Source organism: Pan paniscus, chromosome 6, assembly GCF_029289425.2.
Source record: "Pan paniscus chromosome 6, NHGRI_mPanPan1-v2.0_pri, whole genome shotgun sequence".
Taxonomy (NCBI): Eukaryota; Metazoa; Chordata; class Mammalia; order Primates; family Hominidae; genus Pan; species Pan paniscus.
This window is the reverse complement of record NC_073255.2, coordinates 40028002-40043410: the sequence shown is the minus strand read 5'-3', so window position 1 is coordinate 40043410 and position 15409 is coordinate 40028002. Positions and strand designations below refer to the sequence as shown.

Genomic DNA, 15409 nt, shown 5'->3' with positions numbered 1-15409 from the left:
GCTTAAAGATCTGCTTTCATCTTTAACCCCATTTGCTCCAAGTTGGGGTTTTGATGAAGTTCCAACAGAAGCCTTGTTTATTTCCACCCCGGGTATCTTTCTTCCTTATGTGCTGATGGATGGCATGCCGGCTGGTGCTGCCCTTACTCCTTACCTGTCTGTGGCTGAAATATTTTAATATATAGTTGGCACCCTCCCTCATTTCTTGAGTTTCTCTTGTTTTCTTGTTCATATTAGTAGGTCAGGGAATTAAATATAAAGGCTTATATCACCCTATTGGTCCAAAATTCATGCTAAGAGTCTCTATAAAAGTGACTTTAAAACCACTTGCACTGAATAAAACTTTCAAACACATGAAGTTTGGACATAAGCCCAGTGGGATTTGGCCCTTTTTGCTCAGAGCTCAAGTGTACTCTATTAGTTTAGGTGAGGAAGGAGACTTTAGGAAAGCAAGTTGCAAATCTAATATTCTGGGAATTTGTGGAAGTTTTATCTACATCAACATAATGAAGAAGTAAACATTTTGGCAGAGTTGCTAAGGAAGTTCATGGTTGTGAATAATTCCTGGGTCTTTCATAATAATTTATGGTGCTGGAAAGAAAGTGGTGTTTGGTTCTAACACAGCTCTAGGCTGGGTTGTAGAGTTTTCAAAGCGTGTTTCCTTAGGAGCAGTGCAGGGTCAGTGGGGCACACATCTAATCAGGTAAATAGCCTAAAGCAGGGGTTGGCAAACTGCAGCCTGGCACCTGCTGGGTACAGCCTAAAGCTAAGAATGGTTTTTTACCTCTTTAAATGGTTGGAAAAAAATTTAAAGTAATATTTCCTGACATGTGAAAATAATATGAAAGTAAATTTTATTGCTTACCAATACAGTTTTATTGGAACACGGTCTGTTTTTTTGTTGTTGTTAAGTATTGTATGTGGCTGTTTTTGTGTTACAATGACAGTGTTGAGTATATGTGACAGAGACCATATGACCTGTAAAACTTAAGATATTTACTATCTGGCCCTTTACAGAAAAAAGTTTTCTGCCCCCTGCTCCCACTGACCCACAGTGTTCCCCTTGAGACCCACATTCTGTAAGAGGAGTCACAGAGCAGACTAGGCTTCTGAGATAGAGGAGGACAGCTGCATCACCTCTGCTTGGAGGGATAGGATCCAGGAATACAGTGGTGCTTAGATGTATCTTAGTTCAACTGGGCTGTTATAACAAAAGACCATAAACAAGGTAGCTTATAAACAACATTTATTTCTTACAACTCTGGAGGCTGGAAGGTCCAAAAGCAAGGTACTGGTAGGTTTAGCATCTGGTGAGGACATGCACTCTGCTTCATAAATGGTGGCTTCTTGGTGGAAAGGGCAAGTAAGCTTCCTCAGGCTCTTTCATAAGGGCACTAGTCTCATTCATGAGGGCTCCACCCTCTCATCCTAGTCATCTCTCAAAGTCCTGACCTCTCAATATTGTCACATTGGTGATTAGGTTTCAACACGTGAATCTTTAGGGGACATAAATGTTCAGACTATAGCAGATGTCAGAACAAAGAGACAGAAATCAAGGAGTGTAAATTGAATTTTATTTCTGGAATATAGAGCAACATATTATAATATTATAATCCTGTAAAAATGGAAATAACTTTAATTATTAGTATGTGCTTTATTCTTTCTCACATATTAAAAAAATAGTAAAAACATATTTTAAAATTATATACTAAAGTGTACCCTGGTATTTTGATTTTAAACTTCCAGAATATAATTAATTGGTTTTCTAAGAAGTATGTATTTTGAAGTTAGAGTGAAATTTAGGAGTTACCTAGTTTATCTTTGTCATTATAATCACACAGCAGTTAGGGCCCCAGGAGCTCAAGTGACTTGCCCAGTGCCACACGAATAGTAGAAGACCTGGGGCTAGAACTCAGGGTTTTTTGCAACTAGTACTGGGATTTTTCAAAACAGTTGTTTTAAAATTTTTACTTTTGTTTATATATTTACAGATTTATAAATCATTAAAACCGTAGTAAATCTTCAAGATTGTCTAATCCATTCCACCACGTCTTTGTTTTATAGAAGTTCCTTACTTTATAGAAGATACCAAAGCCCAGATATAGATAAAGAATCTGAATGCACAGCTTCTTGGGAAAGAAATAATTTTCTTTAAATCTTTCGCAAAGATAGACTTAGTATAAAAGTCTGCATGCATAAAATGGAAGCAGATTTGCTTGGTAGACAGATTAAAGTCTGTTTTTGGGCCGGACGCAATGGCTCATGCCTGTAATTCCAGCACTTTGGGAGGCCAAGGTGGGCGGATCACCTGAGCTCAGGATTTTGAGACCAGCCTGACCAACATGGAGAAACCCCGTCTCTACTAAAAATACAAAATTAACCAGGTGTGGTGGTGCATGCCTGTAATCCCAGCTACTCGGGAGGCTGAGGCAGGACAATCACTTGAACCAGGGGAGGTGGTGGTTGCAGTGAGCCAAGATCGTTCCATTGCACTCCAGCCTGGGCAACAAGAACAAAACTCCATCTCAAAAAAAAGTCTGCTTTTAAATAAAGTATGTTAATTTAATAAAATCAAAATCTATTGACAACAACAGCAAGAAAGAAGGAATGGCGTTTAACAGAACTAATTTTTTTCAAATTATAGAAGGGGTCACCACAAAATTTTTTAGTTAGCAAGATGTGTTTCTGCATTTAAAATGCTACTCATTTATCCACAGCTTTTTAGAGGAAGCATTTATTTTATAAAACCATATGAACTGGAAGTGCCGGACCAGTGAGTCTGATGGAGTAGAGTTATTCACAATTAACTTACGGTTGTAAATTATCCTTCTTTTCTTGCTGTGTCTTTCTTTCTATCTGTGTATGAAGAATATTTGTTGCCTGCCTCACAGTTTACTGATGTTTATTTCTAAGCTGAGTAATCTGTACTTTGTCAAAATTTTTTATATGGTTGTCACAGCCATACAACTTAGAAAACTAAGCATAATAGTTTTTGGGTTTTTTCATGGTACAGTTTACTTATTTAAGTTTCTAATGATAATACAAAACCAGAAATGTATATTACTGAAAAGAAAAATCAATAAGATTAAGTCAAATAATTAAAAATAAACTAAAGCCTAAAAGCTTTTTAAAAGATTAAGTTAGAGTCATTTTGTTTTTCCAAAATGGATTGTATATTTCAGTTCTCAAATTAAAATTAATGATTTATAATACCTCCTAAATTGTATTATCTAAAGTTTTCATTTATTAAATATTTCGTGGAAGTTACGAATATTGATACATTGTCTTCCAGTAATTTATAATATATCTGTATTAATCTTTAGAAAAATATTGTGACAAGGAGTTATTTACAAAGACTCAGTAAGATGTGATGTAAAAATGAACAAATTAATGAGCAAAAACAACATTATATATTTTGTTTTTTATAAATTATATTTGATTTTAATGGATTTGACATTTTCTCTTTGAACACAGTTTTGCCAGGTCTATATTTAGGAGAGAAAATGAGAATGTAAATTGAAATAACATTTAATATTAATTTCTTCTCTGGCATGTATAAGGAAGGAAGGTTTAAACAAAGCATGGCAAGTTATAGAGACTGGTAGTCTCAGGCTCATCTAAAATGATTATCGTCATGTAAGCACCTTCTGGAACACATAATCTCAATGCTCAATAATAACAATAAAGATAATTTAATTTTGTTATCTATAAACATTTATTGAGCACTTATGTGTCAGGTACCAATTAAGCTCTCTGTGTATTAATTCACTTAATCTTAATAACTAAGAGCTTTATCATATTGATATCCTTATTTTACAGATGAGAAAAGGGAGGCATGAAAAAGTGGAGTAATTTGCCCGTGAGCACACAGCTGGCAAGTAGCTGGGCAGGGTTCAAGATATGCAGACTTGCTCCAGCAAACATGCCCCTAACCACTTCACTAGGGCAGTGATTCTCAGCAGCATCAGCAGCACCTGGAACATATTGAGCAACACCTTCTCAGGCCACACCCCAGACCTACTGAGACAGAAACTCTAGGATGGTGCTTGGCAATCTGTCCTTTGATGAGCCCTCCAGGTGCTTCTGGTGAACACTAAAGTCTGAGAACCCCTGCCTAGATCAAGAAAGTAGTAGTATTATTTTCAGTCAAGGGCCAGCAGCGTAGTAGTGGAGACAGACCTGAAAACGTATAATTGCCATCAATCTAGTAATTGCAGTAAAGGAGGATTGTATTAGGAACAATGGTGTTGCAAAGGAGAATGTGAGGGGAAGGGAAAGTTTTGCTTTTTGAGCATTGAGAAATTTGCACTTTAGTTTCAAAGCTAGAGGAAGGACAACCAGTTTCAGTACTGATAAGAGTGCAGGTTTTGCTTGTCTAGAGGTTGAATAAGTAGTCCAAATGACTTCAAATGGTTCTGAATGTTTTGGCAGAGCAGGATAATCATTGTAGTGATCCTCTGTTTTGCCCATTTTCTGGCCATGATTGTGTCTCTGACGTGTGTACCATTTCTGAAATTGATGGTTACAAAGTAGTCAGAGGAGATGTTTTAAAGATCAAAGAAGGTAATGATGCCCTTTTTTTTGCCTAGAAAAAATATTTAGCATTAGATGTTAGAAAGACTAACCTTCAATAACAGTACCCACTTTATCTACCTTATTAAATCCAAAGTTAAGTCTACTAAAACTACAGTCTGTTGCATTGGGATGTGACAGAATTAGCATTACAAGATAGTGTCTTAGCTTGTGATACCTAAATCACTTGACCTGTTCGGTGAGCCATTCTCATTTTTCAGGGTACAGTATTTTAGAAATTCTCACAGTGGGCTTCCAGGCTAAACAGATTCTTTGCACTTCTTGTTCTGCTGGAAACAGGGATTAGACATAAAGTAAACATCATGGCCTGACTACTCTTTGTAACATCTTCGAAGAGATGGCCCTGATATGCACCACTGTTTTCAATCACTTAGGCAATAATTCAATTATGCCATCCTTTATATAAGAACTGCCATTGCTTTCAGTTCACTTCCAGGCCTAACACAAGTAAATCACTTCAATAAAATCCCTCTTTTCCCCTCCTAGAGACTAGCGTAAGTAATGATACCAGTGATCTAGCAAGGGCAAAATGAATATAATGTTCTTTCAGAAAAGCAAAATGTTTCACTGTGTTACTTGGGAAATTATTTGTCTTGTGTGTGTTATGTGAAAGATATTTAAATGATCTTATTAAGTGGGCTTTTTAGAGATGTAACTATTACACTCTTTTTTTAAAAAACAAATTAAGTGCATGAATTTAGCAGTTATGTGCAATTTGTGGGAAGAGGAATACACCTTAGAAAAACACTATCCAGAATTTGGGCCCATGGACAGCAAATCCTTTATAAATGTACAAAAAATATCTTCCAAGATATTGAAACAAGTTCTTTTGCATGTGAAAATAACCATCTAATTCTTTCCTACGTTCATGTAAAATTTTGTTAATATGACTTATGCTTCAGACTTAAAGGACATCAGCTTGAATGTATGTTACAGTTGTCGTTTTATTAGCGGTTGCTCAGCTCACTTGACTTTCTTCTTAATGACCTCAAAAGATGGTCACTCTCTAATATTGTAGTAAATTAAGCCTTTGAGTAAATAACATCAGCTGTTTAGGCTGCTGGGGTTCAACATTATCAGGTGTTTGTATATAAAGATTAAAATATATGGCAGCTGGTAAATTAATTAGGGTCTGTGTTATGCCAGATTATCCTCCCCATTAACTTTTGCTTTGAATATATTCACCAGTACCTCTCAGTGAATGATAAAATGTTTTCATTTCAACAAGCCTAACTCATGGGATTCAATAAGTCTGTTCAAGGGATATTTAAAAATAGGTTACACTTTTAAACAAGTGATAATGGACTCACTAGAGCTTAACATTTCTCTTTGATGTCAGATATAGTTTTATAATAGAACTGCAAGTAATATTCTAGTCAATTTCTCCACCAACTTTAGCATTCAGTCACTGAGAAAAATCCTGTTTGGACCACATTATTCTGAATTAAGATTATACAGACAGGCAGAATAAATTGGAAAAAATATAATCTAAGAGGATAAAATATTTTTACCTGTTTTAGATATACTTTTAAAGGCACTTATATTTACCATCTTCTATGTGCCAGACACTATTTTAGGTAATTCAAATGCATTTTCTCATTTAATCCTTATAGTAATACTTCTTATTGTTATTCTCTGTTTTATTTTTATTTTCCATAGCACTATTATCAACATCTAACATACTACATGTTTTTCTTATTCTCTCCCCCACTTTTCACCCCAACTCCCAGTCTTCTCTTTACCCTCATCACTCATTAGACAGGGAATTTTTTTTGTTTTTTTGTTTTTTTTTTTTGCTATCTCTGCAATTCCTTGTTCATAGTAGTGACTCAACACTTCTTTGTCAATGAATGAGTGGCCCTGTGAGGCAGATGTTAGGCTCCCCAGTGTACAGATGAAGAGAGGTTAAGAAAGTAACAAAGTCAGAATGTGAAAATGGTTGGAGATGATCACCTACTCATCTATTCATTCATGCATTTGATAAATGACATTAAAGCCCATGATATTTCCAATATATTGCACTGCTTACCATACATAAATTACATTGATAAATCAGCATAATTATATTTTTTAACCAACTCATAATGGGTTCCCAAAGTACCAATGTTAGACCAACAGTTCTTTTGTTTTTGTTCATTGATGGGTTATCATAGTCTCATTTTGTAATGTGAAATTAATTTTAAATAAATAATACATACATCCAAAATTCAAAAGTTATACAGGAGTATATGGTGAAAAGTATCCATCCACACACCTATCTTCCATTTCTAAACTTGCCTGCTCATTGGAATCACCAGGGGGGAATGTTAACAATTACTGAAGCCTGTCTCCCATTCCCAAAGATTGTGATTTAATTGGTATGGGAGTGTGGTGTCAGCTTTGGAATTTTTAGAAGTTCCCCTGGAGAGACATTGCTTTTAGTAAAGGTAAAGCCACAAGGGCCAAATATACCCTATTTCCTGAAACAACTAAGAAACATACAAAATATGCAAAACTATGTTTTTTATGACACTGGATATCAGGCAACAAAAGACAATAATCTCTGAGGGATGGGAAACAAATGAGGTGAGCCCTGTGATGATGCAGCTTATTTCCTGAGGGGGTATAGACCATGGCAGTTGGGGAGAATACAGGCAGAGCCCACCAGACTCCCTGAGTTGAGAGGTCAGAGCTGAGTTTGCAGAGACCAAAACAGTGAGAATTCATAGGACAGACAATAGAAAAGGTGAAAGCTGCATGGAAAAAGCACTCAAAGATCTACAGAGGATCCCTAAAGAACTCCAAAGATTTATAGAGGATCCCTTTTGAGTGTTCAGCTGAGATTTGCTAAGGGAATCCATACGATGAAACTACCAGAGGCTGCAGGGAAGAGTATCTGAAAAGATTAGGGGGAAACAAACAGTAACTTGTGGTCACCCAGGGATAATGCCTGATGTAATCAGCTGGACTGGAAAACCTTGTGATTTAGAAGGCATTTGGTAGACTATTCAGAAGGGTTTTGCTTCAGTAGTGAGGAAGAATTAGCCCTCAACTAAATAGTGTTCCAGTCCTACTTAAAATATCTTGAAAGCAAACTCCCAAAGGATCAAATTATTTCCAGGTAACTTAACTATATCCCAAAAGAAACCTCAAGACGTGTCTTATATTTATGTCCTTATAAATAGAATACAAACATATTCAGCACCTGACAAAATTCACAATGCCTAGTATCTAATTAAAGATTACCAGGAATGCAAAGATGCAGAAAAACATGACCCATAGTGAAGAGATAATCAGTTGAAACTAATTCAGAACTCACATAGATATTCTAATTAATAACAAGGACATTCAGACACTTAGTATGATTGTATTCCATACATTCCAGAAATTAAGGGGAGATGTAGAAGATTTACCAAAAATCAAAGTCACAATTCTAAAGATGAAAACTGCAATGTATAAAATGAAAAATATACTGGATGGGATTAGTGGCTATCTAGACACTGCAGATGAAAACATTAGTGAACTTGAAGACATAGTGATAGAAACTACCCAAAATGAAACACAAGGAACAAAGATAAATTTTTAAAAATTGAAAGAGTGTCAGTTGTGGGAAAATTTCAAGTGGCCTAATATCTGTGTAATTGGAGGCCCTAAAGGTGGTTGGGAGGTGGGACAAAAAATATACCCAAAGAAATAATATCTAAAAATTTTTCAAATTTAATGACAATTGTAAACACAATCCAAAGAAGCCCAACAAACCCAAGCTCAAAAAGCATGAAGAAATAATACCAAATTATGTTATAGTCAAATTGCACAAAACTAGTGATATAAAGAAAATATTAAAACAGCCAGAGAATGATAGACGTATTACATAAGAGGAACAAAGATAAGGATGAGTACAGATTTCTCATTAGAAACAAAGTAAATTAGGAGACAGTGAAGCAACATCTTTAAAGTACAGGTGCTGTTTGACTAACAATGGGGTTATGGTTGGATAAACCCATCATAAACTGAAAATATCATAAGTCAAAAGTGTCTAAGTCCAGATATAACACCATCATAAGCTGAGGACTGTATTGAATGCCTACTGCTTTTGCACCATTGTAAAGCTGAAAATTTGTAAGTTGAACCATTGCAAGTTGGGGATCATCTGTACTGAAAGAGAAATCAAGTCTGTTAACTAGAATTATTTACCCAGCAAAAATATCTTTCAAAAAAACAAAAGCAAAATAAAGACTTTTTCAGACATACAAAAGGCGAAGAATTCACCACCAGGAAACTGCAGTACAGATGTTTTAAAGGAAATCCCTCAACCAGAAAGAAAATTATACCAGATGTCAATCTGGATGTAAACAAAGCCATGAAAAGCACAGGAATAAGAACTACATGGATAAGTAGATTAATTTTTTATTATTTAAATATTTTAAGAAGATAGTTAACCTTTTAAACAAATATAATAATAATTAGAATGGAGTTTATATAAAAATAAAATGTTTGACAAGAATGGCACAATGGCTGGAAGGGAGAAATGAAAATATATTATTTTGAGGGCTTATACTAACTTGAAAGATTTAGTATCACTTGAAGGTAGATTGTGACAACTTAAAGATATTTACTATAAATCCTAAGTCATTTACTAAAATAACAAAAGAAAGTTATATCTAATAAACCAACAAAGAACATGAAATGAAATCATTTAAAGAAAACCCAAAAGAAAGCAAAAAAGAGGAAAGAGATAAAAAAGAACAGATGGGACAAATAGAAAACAAATAGCCAGACTTCAACTTAACTATATCAATAATCACATTAAATATAAATGCACTACATATCTCAAAAAGCAGAGATTGTCAGTTTGAATTAAAAAGTAAGACCTGATTATATGTTGCCTACAAGAAATGTGCTTTCTATGTAAAGACATAAGTTGAAAGTAAAGCAATGAAAAAAAGTAGCATGTTAACAATAATTTTGAAAAACTTAAGAGTTGTATTAATATCAAAGTAGATTTCAGAGAAAAGAATTTTACTAGGGATAAAGTAGATAATTTCATACTAATAAAGAGCTCCATTCTTCAGGGGTAATATACAGTCCTACATCTTTATGTCTGACAGAAGTATAAAAAAACAGACAAATATACAATAATGGTTGGAAATTTTAATATCCCTTTCTTAATAATTGATAGAGCAAGTAGACAGAAAATGAGTAAAGACCCAGAAGATTTGAACAACAGTATCAACTAACTTGACCCAATTGATGTTTAGAAAATATTATCTAAAATTAGGCCGGGCACGGTGGCTCACACCTGTAATCCCAGCACTTTGGGAGGCTGAGGCAGGTGGATCATGAGGTCAGGAGATCGAGACCATCCTGGCTAAAATGGTGAAACCCGGTCTCTACTAAAAATACAAAAAAATTAGCCAGGCGTGGTGGTGGGCACCTGTAGTCCCAGCAACTTGGGAGGCTGAGGCACGAGAATCACTTGAACCCGGGAGGCAGAGCTTGCAGTGAGCTGAGATTGCGCCACTGCACTCCAGCCTGGGCGACGGAGTGAGACTCTGTCTCAAAAAAAAAAAAGAAAATATTATCTAAAATTAGCAGAATATGCCTTCTTTGCAAGTATACACTACGCAAAAGAAGTCTCAATAAATTTAAGGGCATTCAAGTCATACAAAGTGGGCTCTCTGACCGTAATGGAATTATATTAGAGAAAATAACAGGAAGATATCTCAAAAGTCCCCAAATATTTGAAAGTCAAATAACACATGTCTAAACAACCCTTGGGGGAAGGAAGACATCAAGAGGGAAATTAGAAAATATTTTGAACTGAATAAAAATGAAAATACAACATATAAAAACTTGCAGGATTCTGCTAAAACATTACGTCCAGAAAATTTATAGTGCTACATCTCTGCTTTAGAAATGAAAGGTCCCAAATCAATAACCTCATCTTCCATCTCAAGAAACTAGGACAATAGTGAATGAGACCCAAAGCAAGTAGAAGAAAGAAAATAATAAATATCAGAGTAGAAATTGATGGAGTAGAAAACAGGGAAGAAGTAGAGAAAAATCAATGAACAAAAAGTAGAGATTAATAAAATTGACCATTTGCTGGCCAAACTGACCAAGAAAATAAGGGAAGAAAATATAAATTACCATAATCAAGAATGAAAGGAATAATATCACTACAGATTCTACAGGTATTAAAAGGAAAGATAATAAAGGAATATTATGAATACTTACAATTAAAATTTTAACAATTTAAACAAAATGGACAAATTTCTTATAGACAGAATCTACCAAAGCTCATTCAAGAGAAAACAGATACTCTGATAGTTTTGAATTTGTAGTTAAAAAACTTTTACAAAGAAAACTCTAGGTCCAGATGGTTTCACTGGTGAATGATACCAAACATTTAAGGAAGAAATAATGACAATTCTACCTGAAATCTTCTAGAAAATTGAAGAGGAGGGAAGAGTTTTAACTAATTCTATGAGACTAGCCTTATCTTGATACTAAAACTAGAGAAAGACCAATATTCTTCATGAATATACATGGAAAAATTCTAAACAGAATTTTAGGAAATTGAATTAAAAAAACTATAATATGTCATAAATAACTAGGGCCTAGTTCAGGACTGCAAGGTCGATTTAACATTTGAAATTCAATGGATGTAATGATCATACTGACAAACTAAAAACAAAACTATATGATTGTCTCAACAGACACAGAAAAAGCATTTAGCAAAATTCAATCTCTATTCTTGAAAACTCTCAGCAAACTAGGAATAGAAGAGAACCTTTAGTCTGGTAAATTGTATGTACAAAAAACCTAGAATGAATATTATATCTAATGGTGAAAAATTGAATGCTTTCTGTAAGATAAAGAACAAGTTATTGATGTCTGTTCTTTTTTTTTTTTTTTTTTTTGAGACGGAGTTTCGCTCTTGTTGCCCAGGCTGGAGTGCAATGGCTCAATCTTGGCTCACTGCAACCTCCAGCTTCTGGGTTCAAGTGATTCTCCTGCCTCAGCCTCCCGAGTAGCGGGGATTACAGGCATGGGCCATCATGCCCAGCTGATTTTGTATTTTTAGTAGAGACGGGGTTTCTCCATGTTGGTCAGGCTGGTCTTGAACTCCCGACCTCAGGTGATCCGCCCACCTTAGCCTCTCAAAGTGCTGGGATTACAGGCGTGAACCACTGTGCCTGGCCCATTCCTACCACTGCTAATTCAACATTGTACAGGTAGTTTTAGCCATTGCAATAAGTCAGGAAAAATCAAAGTCATTGTGATTGAAAAGACAGAAGTAAAACTATCTTTGTGTACAGGCATCGTGAATATCTATACAGAAAACCCAAATCTCCAAAACCCACTAGAACAAATAAGTGTTTGGCAAGTTCACAGAATACAAGATCAATATACAAAATAAATTGTATTTCTATCTATTATAAATGAATATCAGAAATTGAAGTTAAAAAGCAATATTTACTGTAATACAAAGTAGGGAAAATCTGGAAAGGATATGCAAGACATATATACTTAAAACTACAAAAACATTGTTGAGAGAAATTAAAGAAGACCTAATGAAACAGAAGGATGTACTGGTTCATGATTTGAAGGATACAATATTAAGATATCAGTTATGCACAAATTGATATGTAGATCTAAAATAATCCTGACCAAAATCACAGGAGTCTTTTTTGTAAAGATTGACAAAGTAATATTAAATTTCATATGGAAATGCAAAGAACTAGAATAGCCAAAACAACTTTGAAAAAAAAAGATAGAGTACTAATACTACCTAATGTCAAAAGTTCTAACAATTTTATTCAGCTACAGTAATCAAGACAGTATAGTTTTGGTGTCAAGTTCCACAAACACATCAATAGAATAAAGAGTCCAAGAGTAGACCCACATGTATGTGATGGAGAAGGGACAGTCTTCTCAACAAGTAATGTTGAAATAATGGGATATTCATAAGCATAAAAATAATTCATAACTCATTCATATATAAAATTAACTCAAGATGAATCATAGACACAAACATAAAACCTCACACTATAACACTTACAGAAAAAAACTAGGAGAAAACTTTTGTGGTCTTGGGCTAGGCAAAGATCTTAAAATATGGCACCAAAAGCGTGATCCATAGAATTACAAATGGATAAATTGCACTTCATCAAAATTAAAAACTCTGCTTTTGAAAAGAAACTTTTTAGGAAAGAGAAAACGCAAGCCACAGCCTAGAAGAAAATATTTGCAAATCATATATTCTATAAACACCAGTGCCCAGAATATAAAAAGAAATCTCAAAACTCAGAAAACAAATAACCTAATTTTTTAAACAGATTATTAACAGCTAGAAATATGGAAGCAAATAAGCACAGAAAAAGATGTTCAACATTGTAGTCATTAGGGGAACACAATTAAAAGTATGATGGAATACCAGCACATGCATATTACAATAGCTAAAATTAAGCATTGACCATATCAGGCATCAGTGAGGGTATAGAGGACCTGGAGTTCTCATACACTGATGGTGGGAATGCTAAATTGTATGACTACTTTGACAAATAGTTTGGCAGTTTCTTTAAAAATTGCACATATATGCAATTTAGTCATTTCATCCTTAGATGTCTTTCCAAGATAAATAAAAGTATATGTCCATTTGTTAAAAAGTATGCATGAATATGTGTAGCAGCTTCATTTTAACATTCAAAAACTAGAAACAAGTCAAATATCCATCAATAAGTGAATAAACCATAATATATCCATGCAATATAATGCTACTCAGTACAAGAAATATTAATGTATGCCCCAACATGATAAATCTTAAAATATGCTGAGTGAAATAAGCCAGATAAAAAAAGAATATATTAGGTAAGATTTCATCTTTGTAAAAGTTTAGAAAATGCGGACTAATCTGCAAGAACAGAAATTATATTAGTGGTTTCCTTGGAAAGGTTTGTTGCGATGGGGACCATGGAGCATAGGAGCTTGAGGAAGCTAGCTTTTGTAGGTGTTAGATATTTTTGTTATTGTGCTTGTGGCAGTGGTGTCAGTGGTGCGTACATATGCCCAAACTGATCAAACTATACACTTTATTTCTATTTTTATTTTTTTAAGATGGAGTTTCACTCTTTTGTCTAGGCTGGAGTGAAGTGGCATGATCTCGGCTCACTGCAACCTCTGCCTTCAGGTTCAAGCAATTCTCCTGCCTTAGCTTCCTGAGTAGCTGGGTTTATAGGTGCCCACCACCATGCCCGGCTGATTTTTGTATTTTTAATAGAGACAGGGTTTTGCCATGTTGGCCAGGCTGGTCTTGAACTCCTGACCTTGGGTGATCCACCCGCCTGGGCCTCCCCAAGTGCTGGGATTACAGGCGTGAGCCACCGGCCCCGGCTCCGGCCCCATACACTTTAAATATGTGCCACTTTTTGTATTTTAATCATATCTCAATATAGTTTGTTTGTTTCAAGATCCCTAGTTGATTCAAACATACACACAAATTTGAGAATCACTACTCTAATCCTTCAAGTCCCTGATTTCACCCTGCAGAGGCAACCTCTTCTAGGCAGTTTCTTGTTCTGGAAACTGGAACATTCTAGAAATCCTGTGCACATGCAGGCATATATGAACATACATATCCTGTGTTCTAACTTCACAAATGGTAGCATACTTTACATAACATTCTGTATTTTACTTTTTTCACTTACTATATCTTGAAAATTATTCCATATCTATACATACGGAATGACCTCATTCTTTTTGACACCTATGTGTTAATGCAGTGGATCTGGATCCTAATTATTTTGACTATAAGAGGTGGTACTTTATTCTTACTCTAAAACAATTTGAGAATAGAGATGTAACTTAAATAGTTGCAGAGTTAATTTTCCTTTTAGGCATATACTTAAGTCCTCATAGTCATAGTCATACTATATATTATAAAATGCCTTCATCTATGTGGGTATATAAGCTTTCTACAACACCAAATTTACTATGAATTAGGTAGTAATTTTTCACAGGTAAAGTTTGCATATTTATGTGAAATGTTGACAAGTGTTAACATTTTAAAAAGTTATTATGACATTTTATTTGCTTTGCTTATTCCCTCAATATGAAATGTGATGTTTGGTTGTCCTTCCTCATTTAACACATATTTTATAAGTCTTCTTTTGTCCTTTGCTGGTCAACTTGGCATTGGTCTTTGGGCCACAGCTGTTCCAGAAATGTGTGCCATGCAGACTAATCTGTTATCAGTATGCACTTTTGGCAAACAAATTGGCTAAAATTGTACTGGCTTTTTTTTTTTTTTTTTTTAAAGCAGAAGGTCAAATTGTCCAATGCCGAATTTTTTTTTTTTTTAAAGTTAACCTCACTGTTTGGTTGATAGACTGTTACAGGAGGAAGACCATCTACAAGACAATGTACCAATTTACCTAGAGGCTAAAACTCCTTATTGGTCATTTGTGTTTTCTTCATGGGTTTTTTGTAATTTTCAGTCTTACAGCAACAAGGATCTTAGTGTTCATTACCCAAACTATCTATATTGTACTATAATCTATGAATTTGTTTGATTTCTTGGTGAATATTAGAGTCTTTCGCTGACTAATGATAATTTGAACTTTTTGCCAACATTTCATTGGTTGTTGGATCAGTGCAATTTGTATCAACTGAGTATTTGTTTTGTATTTGTTAGCTGATGAAGTCAGTAAGAAGAGTCATTGCAGCTCCTTGCAGTAAATTCATTCACTCATTATTTTTCACATCATGGAATTTCATATTCCTGTGGTCAGGTTTCATAGCTCCTGTTCACCCCTTTGTCCTTCATTTTAAAGTA

General features: G+C 34.7%; 1 protein-coding gene across 1 annotated transcript in view; it reads left to right on the top strand.

Moving 5' to 3' along the window:
• The window catches only part of TBX20 (T-box transcription factor 20), a 53741-nt gene that overhangs the window by 33787 nt on the left and 4545 nt on the right, over positions 1-15409 (top strand). The window lies entirely within an intron of this gene.